Here is a 16,539-nt window from a genome sequence, read left to right as displayed (position 1 = left end):
ATGTCTGAACTGGGGTGATGGATTAAACCCAGATCAGTTGACTGGGGGTGAGTGTTTGTATTGTCAACGCTCCGTCCATCACCACCTTTGGTTTTTCACATGCACAGAGACAGCACACATGCACAGAAAGGCACCCATGCACAGAGAGACAGCACACATGCACGGAGAGACAGCACACATGCACAGAGAGACAGCACACACACGGTGACAGGCAACACAGCCATACATGGATGAGTTAAAGAGCAACCGGACACAGGGGCTAAGGAGGGGTCTGATGGACAGACGGGTGAAAGACTGAAACGAACGAACGGACGGACAGAGGGTTACAAGCTTGAAACGGACGGACAGATGCATGGATTGACAGACGGATGAAAGCCTGAAGCAGAGGAACGGATGGGTGGACAGATAGATGAAAACCTGAAACGGACAGACAGATGGATGGATGAACAGACGGATGAAAGCCTGACAGAAGGACACATCATTGGTACTGGAGTGATACAGGCTTAATCTATGCTTCATGTTTAGACCATGTATGTAGGTAATATCATTCGAGCCGAAGGATGGTTTGCAGGGTTGACCCCATGCCTGCTGGGTTATGGGAGACTACAGCCTCCATGCCCATCCAATGTCAGGCCTCTCTGGATGGATCAAGTGAAGCATGCCCATTCTATCATTGGCCTCTTCTGTATACATACATATGCGGCATGACATTTGAGTGTCTGCATCTCCCTACTACAACAATGAATCCCCTCCTGTGTGCCACACACCATCTATCCAGCGTGGGCCTTTTTCACAATTCATTGGCATCATGTTTTGTAAACAGACTGCGAGTCTCACAATCACCCTGTTCACTCACTGGAAGTCCAGTGCCAGACGGACAGCCTTCTGCACCCTCGCTACACTGCAGCACGAAAGCGTTCCTTGTGAGGTAGTTCATTAGTCGTGCAAAGCAAACATCAGGTGTGTATGGTGTGACAAGAGCACTTTTCACATGTTCCTCCTTTCACTGAAAGCTTTGGAGCCTGGCATCACAGGACTGAAAACTGTAAACGTTTCTAATGGAAGTTACTGCCCTCTTCTCACCTTTCACCCCACCCCTCCCCCGCCTGGCACCTTACATTTCCCGGCACACTCGAAGTGTGCAGTACAATAAATCACTTTAACAGGGCTTCAGGGACCTTAAGAGCGAGTGACGCTCTTACATTTTGATACATATTTCCGTCGGGCCCTGCATTCACATATACACATGCTATTACAACAGGCTGGTCAAACATTGACTCCTTGAAGACATAACCACTGTTTTTAACAGCGCCACCAACTAAACTAGAAGATGCAACATTAGCATCGTAAAAAAAAAACGGTGTAAGAATTGTGGGCTGTTCATGCAAAATAGCAAAGCCGCTCATATAAAAGCCATTTCATTCGGCCTTTTCCTGTAATGTGAATGCCCCCCCTGCGAGGGACTTTAGAAATGGTTCCAAAGCGCCCGCCACAGTCGGATTCAGCTTACGATGTTTTGCGAATACTGGGGCAGATTTACAAGCCCCTTGAGCCACTTTTGCGTCATTTTTTTAACATCGGAAAAATGACGCAATAGAGGCGCAAGTAGCTTGTAAATTTGTGGGACAGTTTTACAAGCCCCTTGCGCCACTTTTGTGTCATTTTTTAACATGGGAAAAATGACGTAAAAGAGGCGCAAGGAGCTTGTAAATTTGTGGGCCAGATTTACAAGCCCCTTGCGCCACTGTTGTGTCATTTTTTTAACATGGGGAAAATTACGCAAAAGAGGCGCAAGGAGCTTGTAAATTTGTGGGGCAGATTTACAAGCCCCTTGCGCCACTTTTGTGTCATTTTTTTAACATAGGGAAAATTACGCAAAAGAGGCGCAAGGAGCTTGTAAATTTGTGGTGCAGATTTACAAGCCCCTTGCACCACTTTTGTGTCATTTTGGCGCAAGGGGCTTGTAAATCTGCCCCATTGTGTTCTTCTGGTCGGGTGTTACCACCGATGCTGCTGGAGTGAGGCTTGTCTCACAATGAGATTTCAACCCCCCCCCCGCACCCTGGTGCAGAGCACTAGCCTGGGTTTATAGGGAGAGGCAGGGACCAGGAAAGGGATACCACAGCCCCCCCCCCCGCCTCACTCACTTCCGGCGTATTTTAGGTAGGGCCACTGGAATTATGGGATTGTGCGTCTCCGAGGAATTTCGCATAATTAGCGATTTGCCGCATAATCCACCCTCTGCAGCATAATCTGCTAATTTTTAACAAAAACACATTTTAGATCAAACGGAAAAAAAATGATTTAAAAATGCATCGCCACGTGTTGCCGAAGGCCCTTTACAAAACATGACCAGTCACCTTTCTATTGATGATTGTTATATATTTGGGTATTTAACTGGTACAAACGAGCGTCAACCAATGCCCAGACAGCGTTAACAAGTTTAATACAAATGACTAAATATTGAATTAATACTATTACAAAATGTGCCACATTGACTTGTAAGAGCCAACCCAAGACTCCAAACAAAAATTAAGCTATCACTATAACTTGTGCAAGACCCCAAACAAGACTTGTAAGACCCACCCAAGGCCCCAAACAAGACGTCAACTATCACTATAACTTGTGCAAGACCACACCCAAGGCCCAAACAAGACGTTAACTATCACTATAACTTGTGCAAGACCACACCCAAGGCCCAAACAAGACTTAAGCTATCACTATATCTTGTGCAAGACCCCTCCCAAGGCTCCAAACAAAAAGACTTAAGCTCTCACTATAACTCGTGTAAGACTCCACCCAAGGCTATCACTATAACTTATTCAAGACCCCACTGAAGGCTCCAAACAAGACTTAAGCTATCACTATAACTTGTGCAAGACTATACCCAAGGCTCCAAACAAGACTTAGGCTATCACTATAACTTGTGTAAGACTCAAACACAGGCTCCACACAAGACTTGAGCTATTACTATAACTTGTGCAAGACTCCACCCAAGGCTCCAAACAAGGCTTAAGCTATCACTATAACTTATTCAAGACCCCACCCAAGGCTCCAAACAAGACTTAAGCTATCACTATAACTTGTGCAAGACCCCTCCCAAGGCTCCAAACAAGACTTAAGCTATCACTTTAACCTGTGCAAGACTCCACCCAAGGCTCCAAACAAGACTTAGGCTATCACTATAACTTGTGTAAGGCCCCAAACAAGACGTCAACTATCACTATAACGTATGCAAGACCCCACCCAATGCCCCAAACAAGACTTAAGCTATCACTATAACTTGTGCAAGACCCCGCCCAAGGCTCTAAACAAGACTTAAGCTATCACTATAACTTGTGCAAGACCCCACCCAAGGCTCCAAACAAGACTTAAGGTATCACTATGACTTGTGCAAGACCCCACCCAAGGCTCCAAACAAGATGTAAGCTATCACTTTAACTTGTGCAAGACCCCACCCAAGGCTCCAAACAAGACTTAAGCTATCACTATAACTTGTGCAAGACCCCACCCAAGGCTCCAAACAAGACTTAAGCTATCACTATAACGTGTGCAAGACCCCTCCTAAGGCTCCAAACAAGACTTAAGCTATCACTTTAACTTGTGCAAGACTCCACCCAAGGCTCCAAACAAGACTTAGGCTATCACTATAACTTTTGTAAGACTCCAACACAGGCTCCACACAAGACTTGAGCTATCACTATAACTTGTGCAAGACTCCACCCAAGGCTCCAAACAAGGCTTAAGCTATCACTATAACATATTCAAGACCCCACCCAAGGCTCCAAACAAGACTTAAGCTATCACTATAACTTGTGCAAGACCCCTCCCAAGGCTCCAAACAAGACTTAAGCTATCACTATAACTTGTGCAAGACCCCTCCCAAGGCTCCAAACAAGACTTAAGCTATCACTATAACTTGTGTAAGGCCCCAAACAAGACGTCAACTATCACTATAACGTGTGCAAGACCCCACCCAAGGCCCCAAACAAGACTTAAGCTATCACTATAACTTGTGCAAGACTCCACCCAAGGCTCCAAACAAGGCTAAGGCTATCACTATAACTTGTGCAAAACTCCACCCAAGGCTCCAAACAAGGCTTCAACTATTCCAATAATTTATACAAGGCCCCACACAAGGCTTAAGCTATCACTATAACTTGTGCAAGACTCCACCCAAGGCTCCAAACAAGACAGAGGCTATCCCTATAACTTGTGCAAGGCTCCAAACAAGACTAAGCTAACACTACCACTCTTGCAAGACCCCAAACCAGGCACCTAACAACACTTAAGCTATCACTACAGCTTGTGCAGTGAGCACAGTGGTCATGCATTCACGCTCTCTGCAAAGCTGGGATACCAGCAATTCTTTTTTTATCACCTTATAGCACAAATAACTACACAACAGAATTTTAAAGAGTGTGATGTAGAAGTTTAGAAAGCACGGAGTAAAGTAACAAGGAAACCATTGCAGCTCGATGAGGTGAGAAGAGGGGAGACAGGGAGGAAGAGGAACAGCGAATGGGGGCGGGAGATATACGTACACACAGGAGAGTTCATGGGTATTGACAGAAAGATAGACAGAGAAACAGATAGACGGACATCAGCCAGACAGGCAGATTTTGGTGTGCCTTCAAGAACACTGAAAAGGGTTGTTAGTGATTCATAGGGTAATTGTTGAGTGGAAATAGAAATAAAGGCAGACACGAGAGACAGAGACGTGTATGAAATAAAACAACAGATCCAAAGACAGGAACTCAGATGTAAAACTGAGGCATAGTGACAGAGATGATACAATGACAGAGGGGGATAGAAGGAAAGAAAGCCAGACAGCACAGATGTCGAGATAAAAAAATAGAGACAGATAAATAAAATGGATGCAAGACAAAGAGGTAAAGACATACAGTGATCAACAGATCTAGACAGACAGAGAGGCAGATAGAGGTAAAGAAAAGATAAGGATACATGAAAGCAAAGGTGGAAAGAAGATAGAGGGTGAGAAGATCAAGGGAGAGTTTATTCAGAAAAGACAATACTCACTGATCAGAAGACTGGAGTCGAAATACAGAAGACGTTCAACTCTCAAACAAAGAAGACACCACGAAATAAGCAATGAGCTTACTTATAGTACAGACCAAAGGGAAGTGAAAACCGAAGGAGGAAGACACGTTGCGATTGTTTCAGCAAATAAGAGTTTACTTCCACAAAGAGAAGCGGGGAGCCCCGAGACCGCGAGTCAGAAATGGAGGAGGAGGAAGGACCCAAAATAGATGGACAGACCCTTCGAGAGCTAAGGCCCAGATGGCCGTGTTGCATCACTCCATTGCCCAAGAAGAGGATAAAATCAACAAAGCACGAATCAATTAATGGACTCACCACTCTCTCACGAGAGGATGAAATCAACAACGCACGAATCAATTAATGCACTCACCACTGTCTCACCAGAGGATGGAATCAACAAAGCACGATCAATTAATGCACTCACCACTGTCTCACCAGAGGATGAAATCAACAAAGCACGAATCAATTAATACACTCACCAGTGTCTCATGAGAGGATGAAATCAACAAAGCACAAATCAACTAATGCACTCACCAGTGTCTCACGAGAGGATGGAATCAACAAAGCACGAATTAACTAATGCACTAACCAGTGTCTCACAAGAGGATGGAACCAACAACGCATGAATCGATTAATACACTCAACACTGTCTCACAAGAGGATGGAACCAACAAAGCACAAATCAATTAATACACTCACCACTCTCTCACGAGAGGATGAAATCAACAAAGCATGAATCAATTAATGCACTCACCAGTGTCTCACCAGAGGATGGAACCAACAAAGCACAAATCAATTAATACACTCACCACTCTCTCACGAGAGGATGAAATCAACAAAGCATGAATCAATTAATGCACTCACCAGTGTCTCACAAGAGGATGGAACCAACAAAGCATGAATCGATTAATACACTCAACACTGTCTCACAAGAGGATGGAACCAACAAAGCACACATCAATTAATACACTCACCACTCTCTCACGAGAGGATGAAATCAACAAAGCATGAATCAATTAATGCACTCACCAGTGTCTCACCAGAGGATGGAACCAACAAAGCACAAATTAATTAATGCACTCACCACTATCTCACTAGAGGATGAAATCAACAAAGCACGAATCAATTAATGTACTCACCAGTGTTTCACGAGAGGATGAAATCAACAAAGCACAAATCCATTAATGCACTCACCACTCTCTCACGAGAGGATGAAATCAACAAAGCACGAATCAATTAATGCACCCACCAGTATTTCACGAGAGGATGAAATCAACAAAGCACGAATCAATTAATGCACCCACCACTGTCTCACGAGAGGATGAAATCAACAAAGAATAGACTCCATTGTCCTACGAGAACATGAAATCACCAAAGAAGACATGGACCCATCGACTCTCCGTTGTTGGCAAGATCATGAAATGTACAACACACACATTGACCAAGATTCATTTATTTAATGGCTTTCGATAGCACGGACCAGACCGCTGGGGCGTCAGAGCGCTTAACAAAAGAAATTAGGAAGTAACAAACATAATGCAAATGTAGACAAGGGGAAGCAATATAGCACGTGGCAAGCACACGTGCAAAGAACATCTGGAAAACGAGTTGATAATGGGAGAGAAACATTGTAGGATAAATTAGATGGAATGAATGAAAAAGGAGGACCCAGGTTGTAGACAAAACAGAGACTACGGGGGTTGCAGATCTTTGTTTTAGGGGTGCCCCATTGGTACTCAGATGAGCAATGCCGAAAGGAGAAGGTGTTGTTCAAATAGTAGATTTTTGTAAAATTTAAATAATCAAAGGAGGTAATTGTCTTGATCGCTTCAAGAATGGGGTTACTGGTCTGGGGGCTTTGAAAAGTCGATTTGGAGGTTTCTTTCCAGCATTTTAATTTCCAGGACAAATTAAAATAGGTTCTTCATTGGACTCAATAAGGAATAAATAAGGAATCCACAGACCCATATTCAATTCTCTAACGAGATCATGAAATCAATATCGATCCATGGGCCTCAATTTCTGATGAGACCATGAAATTAACAAAGAACAAATTGTAATTGTAATTACATTTGTATGGCACTTACTGCCCCTGACGAGGTGTTCAAGCGTTTTTTCGGCGAGTAGCATGCTACTCCGGAACCCAAAAAGGATTAGTGTTCAATTAGTATGGAGAAAAAATTAAATTAGTTTGAGTGGTGGCCATGTTAGTCTGTTATCTGGATTGAAAAGGATAGTGGAGGGATAGAAGAGGGAAGGGTTTGCATTTCTATAGTGCATGCTACCCCTGATGGGTTGTTGAAGTGCTTTTCGGCAAGTAGCACTCCACTCCTGAACTCAAGCAGGATTAGTGGGGAAATTAGTATAGGGGAATATGAAATTAATTTGAACTGTGGACGTGCAAGATTGTTATTTGTATTGAAAAAGGATAGTGGAGGGATAGAAGAGGGAAGGATTTGCATTACATTGCGCTTGCTACCCCTGATGAGGCGTTGAAGTACTTTTTGGCTGGTAGCATGGATGCCTCAACTCATCATTGTCTGATGAGACCATGACATCGATAACTCATATCTATCAATCGGCTCTGCTTTGTCACACAAGATAATGGAACCAACAAAGAACCCATAGATTCCAATGTCTAATGAGGCCAGGAAATCAACAAACCCTTGGAGGTGTCAACTCTCCAGTCTCGGATGAGACCACAGAATCCACAATGAACCCACGGAACCGTAGACTCGCCATTGTTTCATAAGACCATCAATTCGACAGAGCTCATATCGAACAAAAGACTCTCCATTGTCCACAAGAGCATGAGGTCAACAACGCATGGACCAACAGACGCCAATGTTTCACAAAACAATGAAATCAACAGGCCAAGTGGATCCGTAGACTTCATTGTCATGAGACAAATAACCCTAAATTGGGTGTCCTCCTACGAGATCCTGAAGTAATTGTAGAAAGGAGAATGTATAGATTCACAGCCCATTATAGGGCTCATTAATATAATGGAGGGATCTGTAGACTATTGGACCTGTATGCAATCTTTTTCGGATGCAGGGTTTTGTATATGACCACAGCATCAGCAGAACGCAATCCAGAGTACCAAAGCACAGAAGCATCACCATCTCAAGCCTTCTGTGACAGAATCTCATGGAATTGACCCCAAAACTAAGAAGATAGCAAATTGCCTTAGGGGAACAATAGATGACACCCCCACTACACATGATCCAACCACCATACAAAGAGACAAAATCAATCTTTAACACTAAATACTTTCTACTGCCTCTCAGAGCAAGATTTTCTCAACATTATCACTACAAGCAGACCCTCAGTATCACATTTACTTCCAACAGCTCCCAAAAATTCTAAAACATTCTTCACACAACACAACCTGTGCAGGGGAAACACTAGAAGCTTACATCACAAGTCGGTTCATTCCTACTCAAGCTGAAAACCTCCTACCCACGTGCCTCAGAAAACTGCACACTAAATAGTCCATTCATAGAAAAATATCTGGAAGAGCAGTTTAATCAACTTTCAAAATTTACGAAAGAAAATTGCTCCATGTCAGACCAACAATCAAGCTTTAGATGAGGCAGAGTCTCAGCATCAGCCATCATTGCAAGATGAACTGACCTAAAACTCACTGTGCACAAGAACGAACTGGCCATCCTATTGCGTCTGGGATGATAAGCAGCATTTGAAGCTGTCCATCACCACGCACTAATACAGAGACTCCATCATATCGGAACCAGTGAAAATGCTCTAAAATGGATTGCTACTTTCCTTGAAGAAAGACACAACATGGTATACCTATCGCCTTAACTTCAGGTTCTCACACCCAACTTTGTAGCGTTGTGTAGGGGGGGTCTGTCATATCTTCCATACCCCCTTAACAGACCTGATTAAATCTTTCAATCTCACCATTTACAGCTGTGCAGATGACATGCAAATCCTTCAAAAATGGGATGGCCAGAAAGACCTCTACAACGGAAAATGTGGTGCTTGCCTCCGCACCATATATACATGGATAATGAGTAACCACCTAAAGCTCAACACTGCAAAGACAGAGATCTTCAACTGGGGACAATTGCAAAAATAATAGCCTATCACAATGTGGCCCAAGGAACCTGAGGTCTTCCCAACAACATCAATAGCAGTTAGAAACCTTGGGGTAACCATGGATTCAGATCAATCCTTGATACTACATGTCAACAAGGTAACAAAGTGTACCTTCTACACAGTAAAAACACTGCAACACATATTCTCATACCTCAGGAACCAACAAAAGCTACAAGCTATCCTCACTCCTCATCTCCAAGCTTGACTATGCAAACAGCCTATATTTTGGTGCATCCAGTTTCATCATATACATAATGCAATTAATCCACCTTGACTAAAGAGAACGCATGACTCCAGTCCTGCAATCACTCCACTAGCTGCCAATAGCTAGAAGAGTAATGCTCAAGACACTCTGCACTGTCCACAGAGTGTCCCAAGGAAAAGGGCCAATATGTCAACAAGTTAAATTCAAGCAATACAAACCAACAGGACACTGTGCTCCAGGCTTGCACCAGAGATCATTATCCAGCCTCACTATAAAAAAAACTATAGTTGGCACTGCTTTCTCAGCAAAAACTACCAGGCCCTGGAACTTTCTGCCAGCCTCTCTCCAACCTATGCCTGCTCAGGATCATCATAAACGTGAAATAAAATATAATTTGGATTTCCCAGTTCAGCAGCCTATGAAGTACAGTATGATCATAAGAAGTACCATAAAGGAGCTTGCAGCTCCACTGGAAGCGGGCAGATTACGGTAAACCATAACAATCTCTCGCAGCGCTTCATCTTTCGCATTTTAAGCACTACATCCCATAAAATGATAGCCGTACCTCATGGTTAACAAGCATGACATGGGAACACTTCCCACACAAGATTAAAAACAAACAAAGACAACACCTTTCCAATCACACACCCTAGACGGCCTGGCTTGCTGCCCATGTAAGCATCACCTCAGTGTGCCATGTGTGGATAGAAAACCCTCTTTCAATGTGGTAAAAGAATACACTACAATGCATTACTTTGTTAAATCGAGCTGAATGTCTTTTTTTGTCCCTATATTCTTTTCCCGTATCATCACACTGGTTCTGTCAACCTTCAGAAAAAACTCTAGCAGGGCTGTACAACATTCTTCCATAGTTTTGTTTGGGGTAAAAATAAAATAACCAAGGAGTCACTGACAAAAATAATTTCTGGGTAGCAGTTTGGCCAAAATTGCTAACACCATAGAGTGTTAGGAAGTATACTCAATTACTGGTCCCTTGGGTGTCTGAAGCAGTTTGAGTCAAGAAAAATCATTTACATGTGTGAAAAATGACATTAGAATACTGAATGGTGAGAGGATATCCTCAGGTAATTATGTGCTTTATAAAAAAAATCTGAGAAATGGGGTTGTTGGTTGGCTGAGGTGTGAGCTCTTCTCAAGCAAAAGCTACAATCCTTGTCAGGGTGATCCACAGTCACTAAATTAACCTGTGCTTAATTCCTTGGTATGTGGCCCATCCTGCCAACACCCTGGCTCTCTATTGTGTAGTTGTATGAGAGGAATTCACTTAGGCAAACTGCACCTATCATGTGACCCAGGAAATAGGCTGCAGACATCAAGTTGCTAGGATACTAAAAAGCCAATTTCTAAAAGTGTCTTTTTCAGAATTGTGGCCTAAAATACAACTTTACCGTTAAAGAGGGTTTTAAATTACAGTTCTTCAGACACCAAGCATGACATTCCTCCTGCACCCAAACAAAAGTTAGCACTCACTAAACATAATAAGGTAAACCAATGTTATCCAATGGGAGAGGTAGGCCTTGCAATAGTAAAAAACGATGTTGAGAGTTTGTTTTACTACCAGGACTTGCATAACTATAATTTACACATCCATACTTTGAAATACAACACACACTGCTCTATTTTCTGTTTAGGGCTCACCCTAAGAGTGACTTGCATGTATTAAACAGGAAGGTTTAGGCCTGGCAAAAGGTTTGTTTTGACAGGTCGAAATGGCAATTTAACACTTCACACACAAGCTGCAATGGCAGACGTGAGACATGTTTAAAATGGCTACTTAAGTGGGTGGCACAATAAGTGTTGTAGGCCCACTAGTAACATTTAATTTACACTTGGTACATGGAGTACCACTTTACTAGGGGCTTACAAGTAAATTAAATGTGCCAATTGGAGGTACGCCAATGTAACCATATTTAAAGGACAGAGCACAAACTCTTTAGCACTGGTTAACAGTGGTAAGTTGCACAGAGTACCTAGGCCCACAAAAACAAATTTAGCAAAAAAGGAGAGTTGAAGGCAAAACGTTTGGGGGTGACCCTGCCGAGAGGGGCAAGTCCAACAGAACCATTCTATCAGAGCTTACCTTTTGACTCTACCCAATGTGCTACTCCCAAAAGGTTTATGGCTGCCATGTGCAAGGTCTTCACACCTCATTGTGCTCTTGTTTTGGGGCTACACTTGCAAATGCCGCTCTTGACTTCCTGCTGTGGGACCATCACCTGGGAACAAAGACTGTCTGCTCTGGAGAGGAGGGATACACTATCTAAATGGACCGCCTCAAACCCGTTCCAGAACAGTAACAGTGGAATCAGCATTTCCTGTATAGAGAACTGACTATTTAAAAGGGACTGAAACCCTCAAAAGAGGTTTCAGAAATGTTCACTGACCTAAGAGGTGACACTGCAGAGTGTCAGGGAATTCTTGCAATCCAGGGCTGGTGATGCTGAGAGTCAGTTTCCCTTAGAGGAGGGGACAGCTCCTGGAAGTCTGCATAAGCTACAATCAATCAATCAATCAGGGGTTTGTAAAGCAGCTGTACTCACCCTTGAGGGTCTTAAGGCTCTGGGGGGGGGAGGAATTGGGGAGAGGGTGCAGCTCCGAATCATTTGAAGAGCCAGGTCTTGAGGCTCCTCCTGAAGGCCTGCAGGGTGGGTGAGCGCCTGATGTTGACTGGGAAGACAAGAAGAGAGCCGGGGGTCTACCTTGCTATGGAGACTGTTTGACCTGCAGGGAGAGGGGCAGAGGGTTTCTCTGCAGAAGGACGACTGCCTACAGCAGAATCCCAGCTGCAGGGCCTTGGAGGAGTGAACTACCCAAGATTGTGGACTTAGCTTTGGAACATTGCAGAAGCCAACCCGAGTGCTGGAGTGGGTCTCCCTGCATCTCTGTTATCTCATTTGACATGCTGCATTGAAGTGAAGCAAGAGAGTGTGACAGCTGCGATTGGTCACCCTTGATTGGTGGAATGCCAAAGGAATCATCCTGAGTGCTGGAGTGGGTCTCACTGTGCCCCTTCAGGGGACTGGCACAAAGTTCACCTTAACTGCAGCCTGTGATGCCCTGTGCTGTGTCTGAGAATAAGCAACTGGTGCTGACACTGCCTATGACCTCCGACCGCATGGAACCAACCACTTCACACAGAACCTGAGGGCGGGCTTTTCCCCATTTGGGAGGGTGGTGTGCACAGGGTGGGTTTGAGCTTCCATACCTCGCTGGTGTATCCACAGACCGGTCACAGCAGCTAGAGCAGGCCTGGCACCATTGGAAGGAAGCTGAGGGCCACAGGATGTGCATCATGGTGAGGATCTTGCACCTGGTCCCACTGTCATGAGAGCAGGTGAACCTGTAGTGATCTGGGTCTGAGCTGGCACCTGGGCCTAGAGAAGTTAAACCTGAAGTGATCTGGTTCTAAGCTGGCATATGACCCTAGAGAATTTAAACCTGAAGTGATCTGGTTCTAAGCTGGCACATGACCCTAGAGAAGTTAAACCTGAAGTGATCTGGGTCTAAGCTGGTACCTGGGCCTAGAGAAGTTCAACCTGAAGTGATCTGGTTCTAAGCTGGCACATGACCCTAGAGAATTTAAACCTGAAGTGATCTGGTTCTAAGCTGGCACATCACCCTAGAGAAGTTAAACCTGAAGTGATCTGGGTCTGAGCTGGCACCTGGGCCTAGAGAAGTTAAACCTGAAGTGATCTGGTTCTAAGCTGGCACATGGCCCTAAAGAAGTTAAACCTGAAGTGATCTGGGTCTAAGCTGGCACCTGGGCCTAGAGAAGTTAAACCTGAAGTGATCTGGGTCTAAGCTGGCACCTGGGCCTAGAGAAGATAAACCTGAAGTGATCTGGGTCTGAGCTGGCACCTGGGCCTAGAGAAGTTAAACCTGCACTCATCTGGGTCTAAACTGGCACCTGGGCCTAGAGCAGTCTAACCTGAAGTGATCTGGGTCGAAGCTGGCACCTGGGTCTAGAAAAGTTCAACCTGAAGTGATCTGGGTCTAAGCTGGCACCTGGGCCTAGAGAAGTTAAACCTGAAGTGATCTGGTTCTAAGCTGGCTCCTGGGCTTAAAGAAGTTAAACCTGAAGTGATCTGGGTCTAAGCTGGCACCTGGGCCTAGAGAAGATAAACCTGAAGTGATCTGGGTCTGAGCTGGCACCTGGGCCTAGAGAAGTTAAACCTGCACTCATCTGGGTCTAAACTGGCACCTGGGCCTAGAGCAGTCTAACCTGAAGTGATCTGGGTCGAAGCTGGCACCTGGGTCTAGAAAAGTTCAACCTGAAGTGATCTGGGTCTAAGCTGGCACCTGGGCCTGGAGAAGTTAAACCTGAAGTGATCTGGGTCTAAGCTGGCACATTGGCCTAGATAAGTTAAACCTGAAGTGATATGGGTCTAAGCTGGCACCTGGGCCTAGAGAAGTTAAACCTGAAGTGATCTGGGTCTAAGCAGGCCCCTGGGCCTAGAGAAGTTAAACCTGAAGTGATCTGGGTCGAAGCTGGCACCTGGGCCTAGAGAAGTTCAACCTGAAGTGATCTGGGTCTAAGCTGGCACCTGGGCCTAGAGAAGTTAAACCTGAAGTGATCTGGATCTAAGTTGACACCTGGGCCTAGAGAAGTTAAACCTGAAGTGATCTGGGTCTAAGCTGGCACATTGGCCTAGAGAAGTTCAACCTGAAGTGATCTGGGTCTCAGCTGACACATGGGCCTATAGCTGAGACTGGGGCCTAACTGCAAAGTGAACTTAGATCAAGTGCCCCCAGACACTGACCTAAAGGTCATAGATCTTGCATTATATATTCTATTTGTGTAGTATTGCGTTGTGGATAATAATAATAATAATAATTGTTTCTCTTTCGGATCATCATAAGCCCTGGACTGGACAGCTGGCCTTTTGCTCTATTTCCTGATTGTTGATTTCAGACACAAACTCTTCGAGAAGCCTTGGACTGCTCATTCCGCTACCGTGAGAGTCAATCGCTGAAAAGGATACTTGTTACTCAGTTCTAAGTGCTATAGTAGGTTTGATCATGGAATAGCAGTTGTAAAATGCCACAACCACATTGGTTGTGGCATAGTGGCCCCTGATTGCCCGAGGGCCCCACACAGAAGGCCCCTGACATACAATAGCACTTTCTGACTTAACATAACAACATGGATTATCCAGTATTAGGGGTATTTTTCATAGATTCACATGCCTGAATCATTCCCCATTGTCGGCGTAGGAGTCCCTGGTATATAAAAAGAGTAATGTCATATAGACATATACATAGTAATAGGCCAGAGGCCTCTCATTAGTAACATATCCATGTCCTTTTGTAAAAAGGACCAAACGTTGGCTAAGAGCCAATCAGCTATCACCACCCTCTAGAACCTTCCTGGAAGGAGCCCTAGTCCCTCAGATTTTCTACCGCACGTCGTGCTAAGGGAGTCTCCACTGTGCTCTGCTCAGCTTTCCTGTATTTCTGGATTTTTCCACAAATTTTCTCCCAGAATTCATTCTCTGTGAGGGGTTTTTCAGTTCACCATGGCTGATACTCCAAAGAAGGGGCTTTTTAGATCTTGTGCCTCTTGTGGTAAAAAGAGGCTTCACGTAGATGACAGGCATGAGGACTGCCTTTATTGTCTCTAGCCAGACCACTCCACTAAGGATTGTAAAGTCTGCCGCACTTTTGCTGCTATAACTCTCAAAGACAGAGAGGGACGCCTGTTGATATGGCTTCAGATACTGAAAGATAAGGACCAAGCAGTCTCTTCAGGTGAGAGTGAGTGTTCCATCAGGAGTGCACATTCCTCTCCTCAAAGGCCTAGAATGACATCCCCAGGACCATCTTTGGAGCCACCTCAGAAGAAGACGCCCGAGTCTTCAGAGGTTCATTCAAAGGCTTTGGCTGTGAAGGTTTCTCTTCAGGATTCTACTCCTACCTTCAAGAGACCTTTCACAACGTCTTCTGCTCTGCCTGTGACAACGTCGACAGCAACTATCTCCACGTCGGTGGCGTCATCCTCGTCATCCACGTCGACATCCACTACATCCTCGTCGTCGACGGGTAGGTCTGTTTCTTCTATCATTATGATCAAGAAATCGTCGACGACGCCACCGTCGATGAGCTCTTCAACGTCGACGAAGTCAAAATCGTCGTCGTCGACGAAAGCTCCATCGTCATCGACGAAATCATCATCGTCGTCGACGAAAACCTCCTCGACGACGACAAAGGCTCCATCGACATCAACAACTGTATCGTCGACGAAGTCGTCGACAACACCATCGACGAAGCCGTCGACGAAGAAATCACCGTCGACAACATCGGCATCAACGACGGCATCTGGATTGACTGTCGACATTCCTCCGTCGACGACCACCCCGTCGACGAGCTCGACGACGATAGATTCTCCGACCTTGAAGTATACATACAGGCACTTTAAGGTTACTAAGCGTACTCTGACGCCGGAATTGACCTCTCCGAGCAGAGTCCAGGCACTACCACCTGCTCATCTACTGGACACTGAAGACTCTGATGAGGGCTGTATGTTCCAAACAGCATCCAGTCCATCACAACTGCACGTAAAATATCATGAAAGTTCAGAGTGTGAAGACCATGAACAGGACGAAGTGGAATGCCAGATGGAATACCAGCCTCCTCCTCCTCCACGACCTATGGTGTGTCTTCCCTCTTCCATAGTGACAGATCTGCAATTCTTGATTGAGGACTACAAACAAAGGTTTCCCTCCACTCCTCCTCCACCGCCAGTAGTGTCACCTCCACCTAGACCTCGGCCTCCACCTCTAGTGCTTCTGCCAGATCCTGCTCCTTCGCGTCCTCCACCATCCTCAGTTGATGAGGAAGAAGAAGAGCAACAGCAAGAGGAAGGGGAACTCCAGGACTCACATGACGAATGGGATGACTACGTCATTCCACGTCCAGCATCCCCTGTACCAACGAAAACGGACTCGCCCCCGGAAGACTTTGGAGGATTCCATAATATCTTGGAAAGGGCGGTGTTGTGTTTTAAAATTCAAATGACTACATAACAACAAGACTGCTTCCTTTACGATCTTAAGGAACCATTCAAAAAGACTGTACGGTCCATTCCTATCATTGAATACATTTGGGACCAAGGGGTTAAAATCATGCAAAAC

General features: G+C 44.9%; 1 protein-coding gene across 1 annotated transcript in view; it reads right to left on the bottom strand.

The window, feature by feature from the left end:
• Positions 1-5,122, bottom strand: part of LOC144770158 (N-acyl-aromatic-L-amino acid amidohydrolase (carboxylate-forming)-like) — a 38,925-nt gene extending 33,803 nt beyond the window's left edge. Inside the window, exon 1 of the mRNA XM_078654497.1 lies at positions 5,041-5,122. The gene's annotated coding sequence lies outside the window, so the exon portion shown is untranslated. The remainder of the gene's footprint in view (positions 1-5,040) is intronic.
• Positions 5,123-16,539: the final 11,417 nt, after the last annotated feature.

The sequence above is a fragment of the Lissotriton helveticus genome, chromosome 1_1, assembly GCF_964261635.1.
Source record: "Lissotriton helveticus chromosome 1_1, aLisHel1.1, whole genome shotgun sequence".
NCBI classification, from domain to species: Eukaryota; Metazoa; Chordata; class Amphibia; order Caudata; family Salamandridae; genus Lissotriton; species Lissotriton helveticus.
The sequence above is the reverse complement of the archived record's forward strand: the minus strand, read 5'-3'. Positions and strand labels throughout refer to the sequence as shown.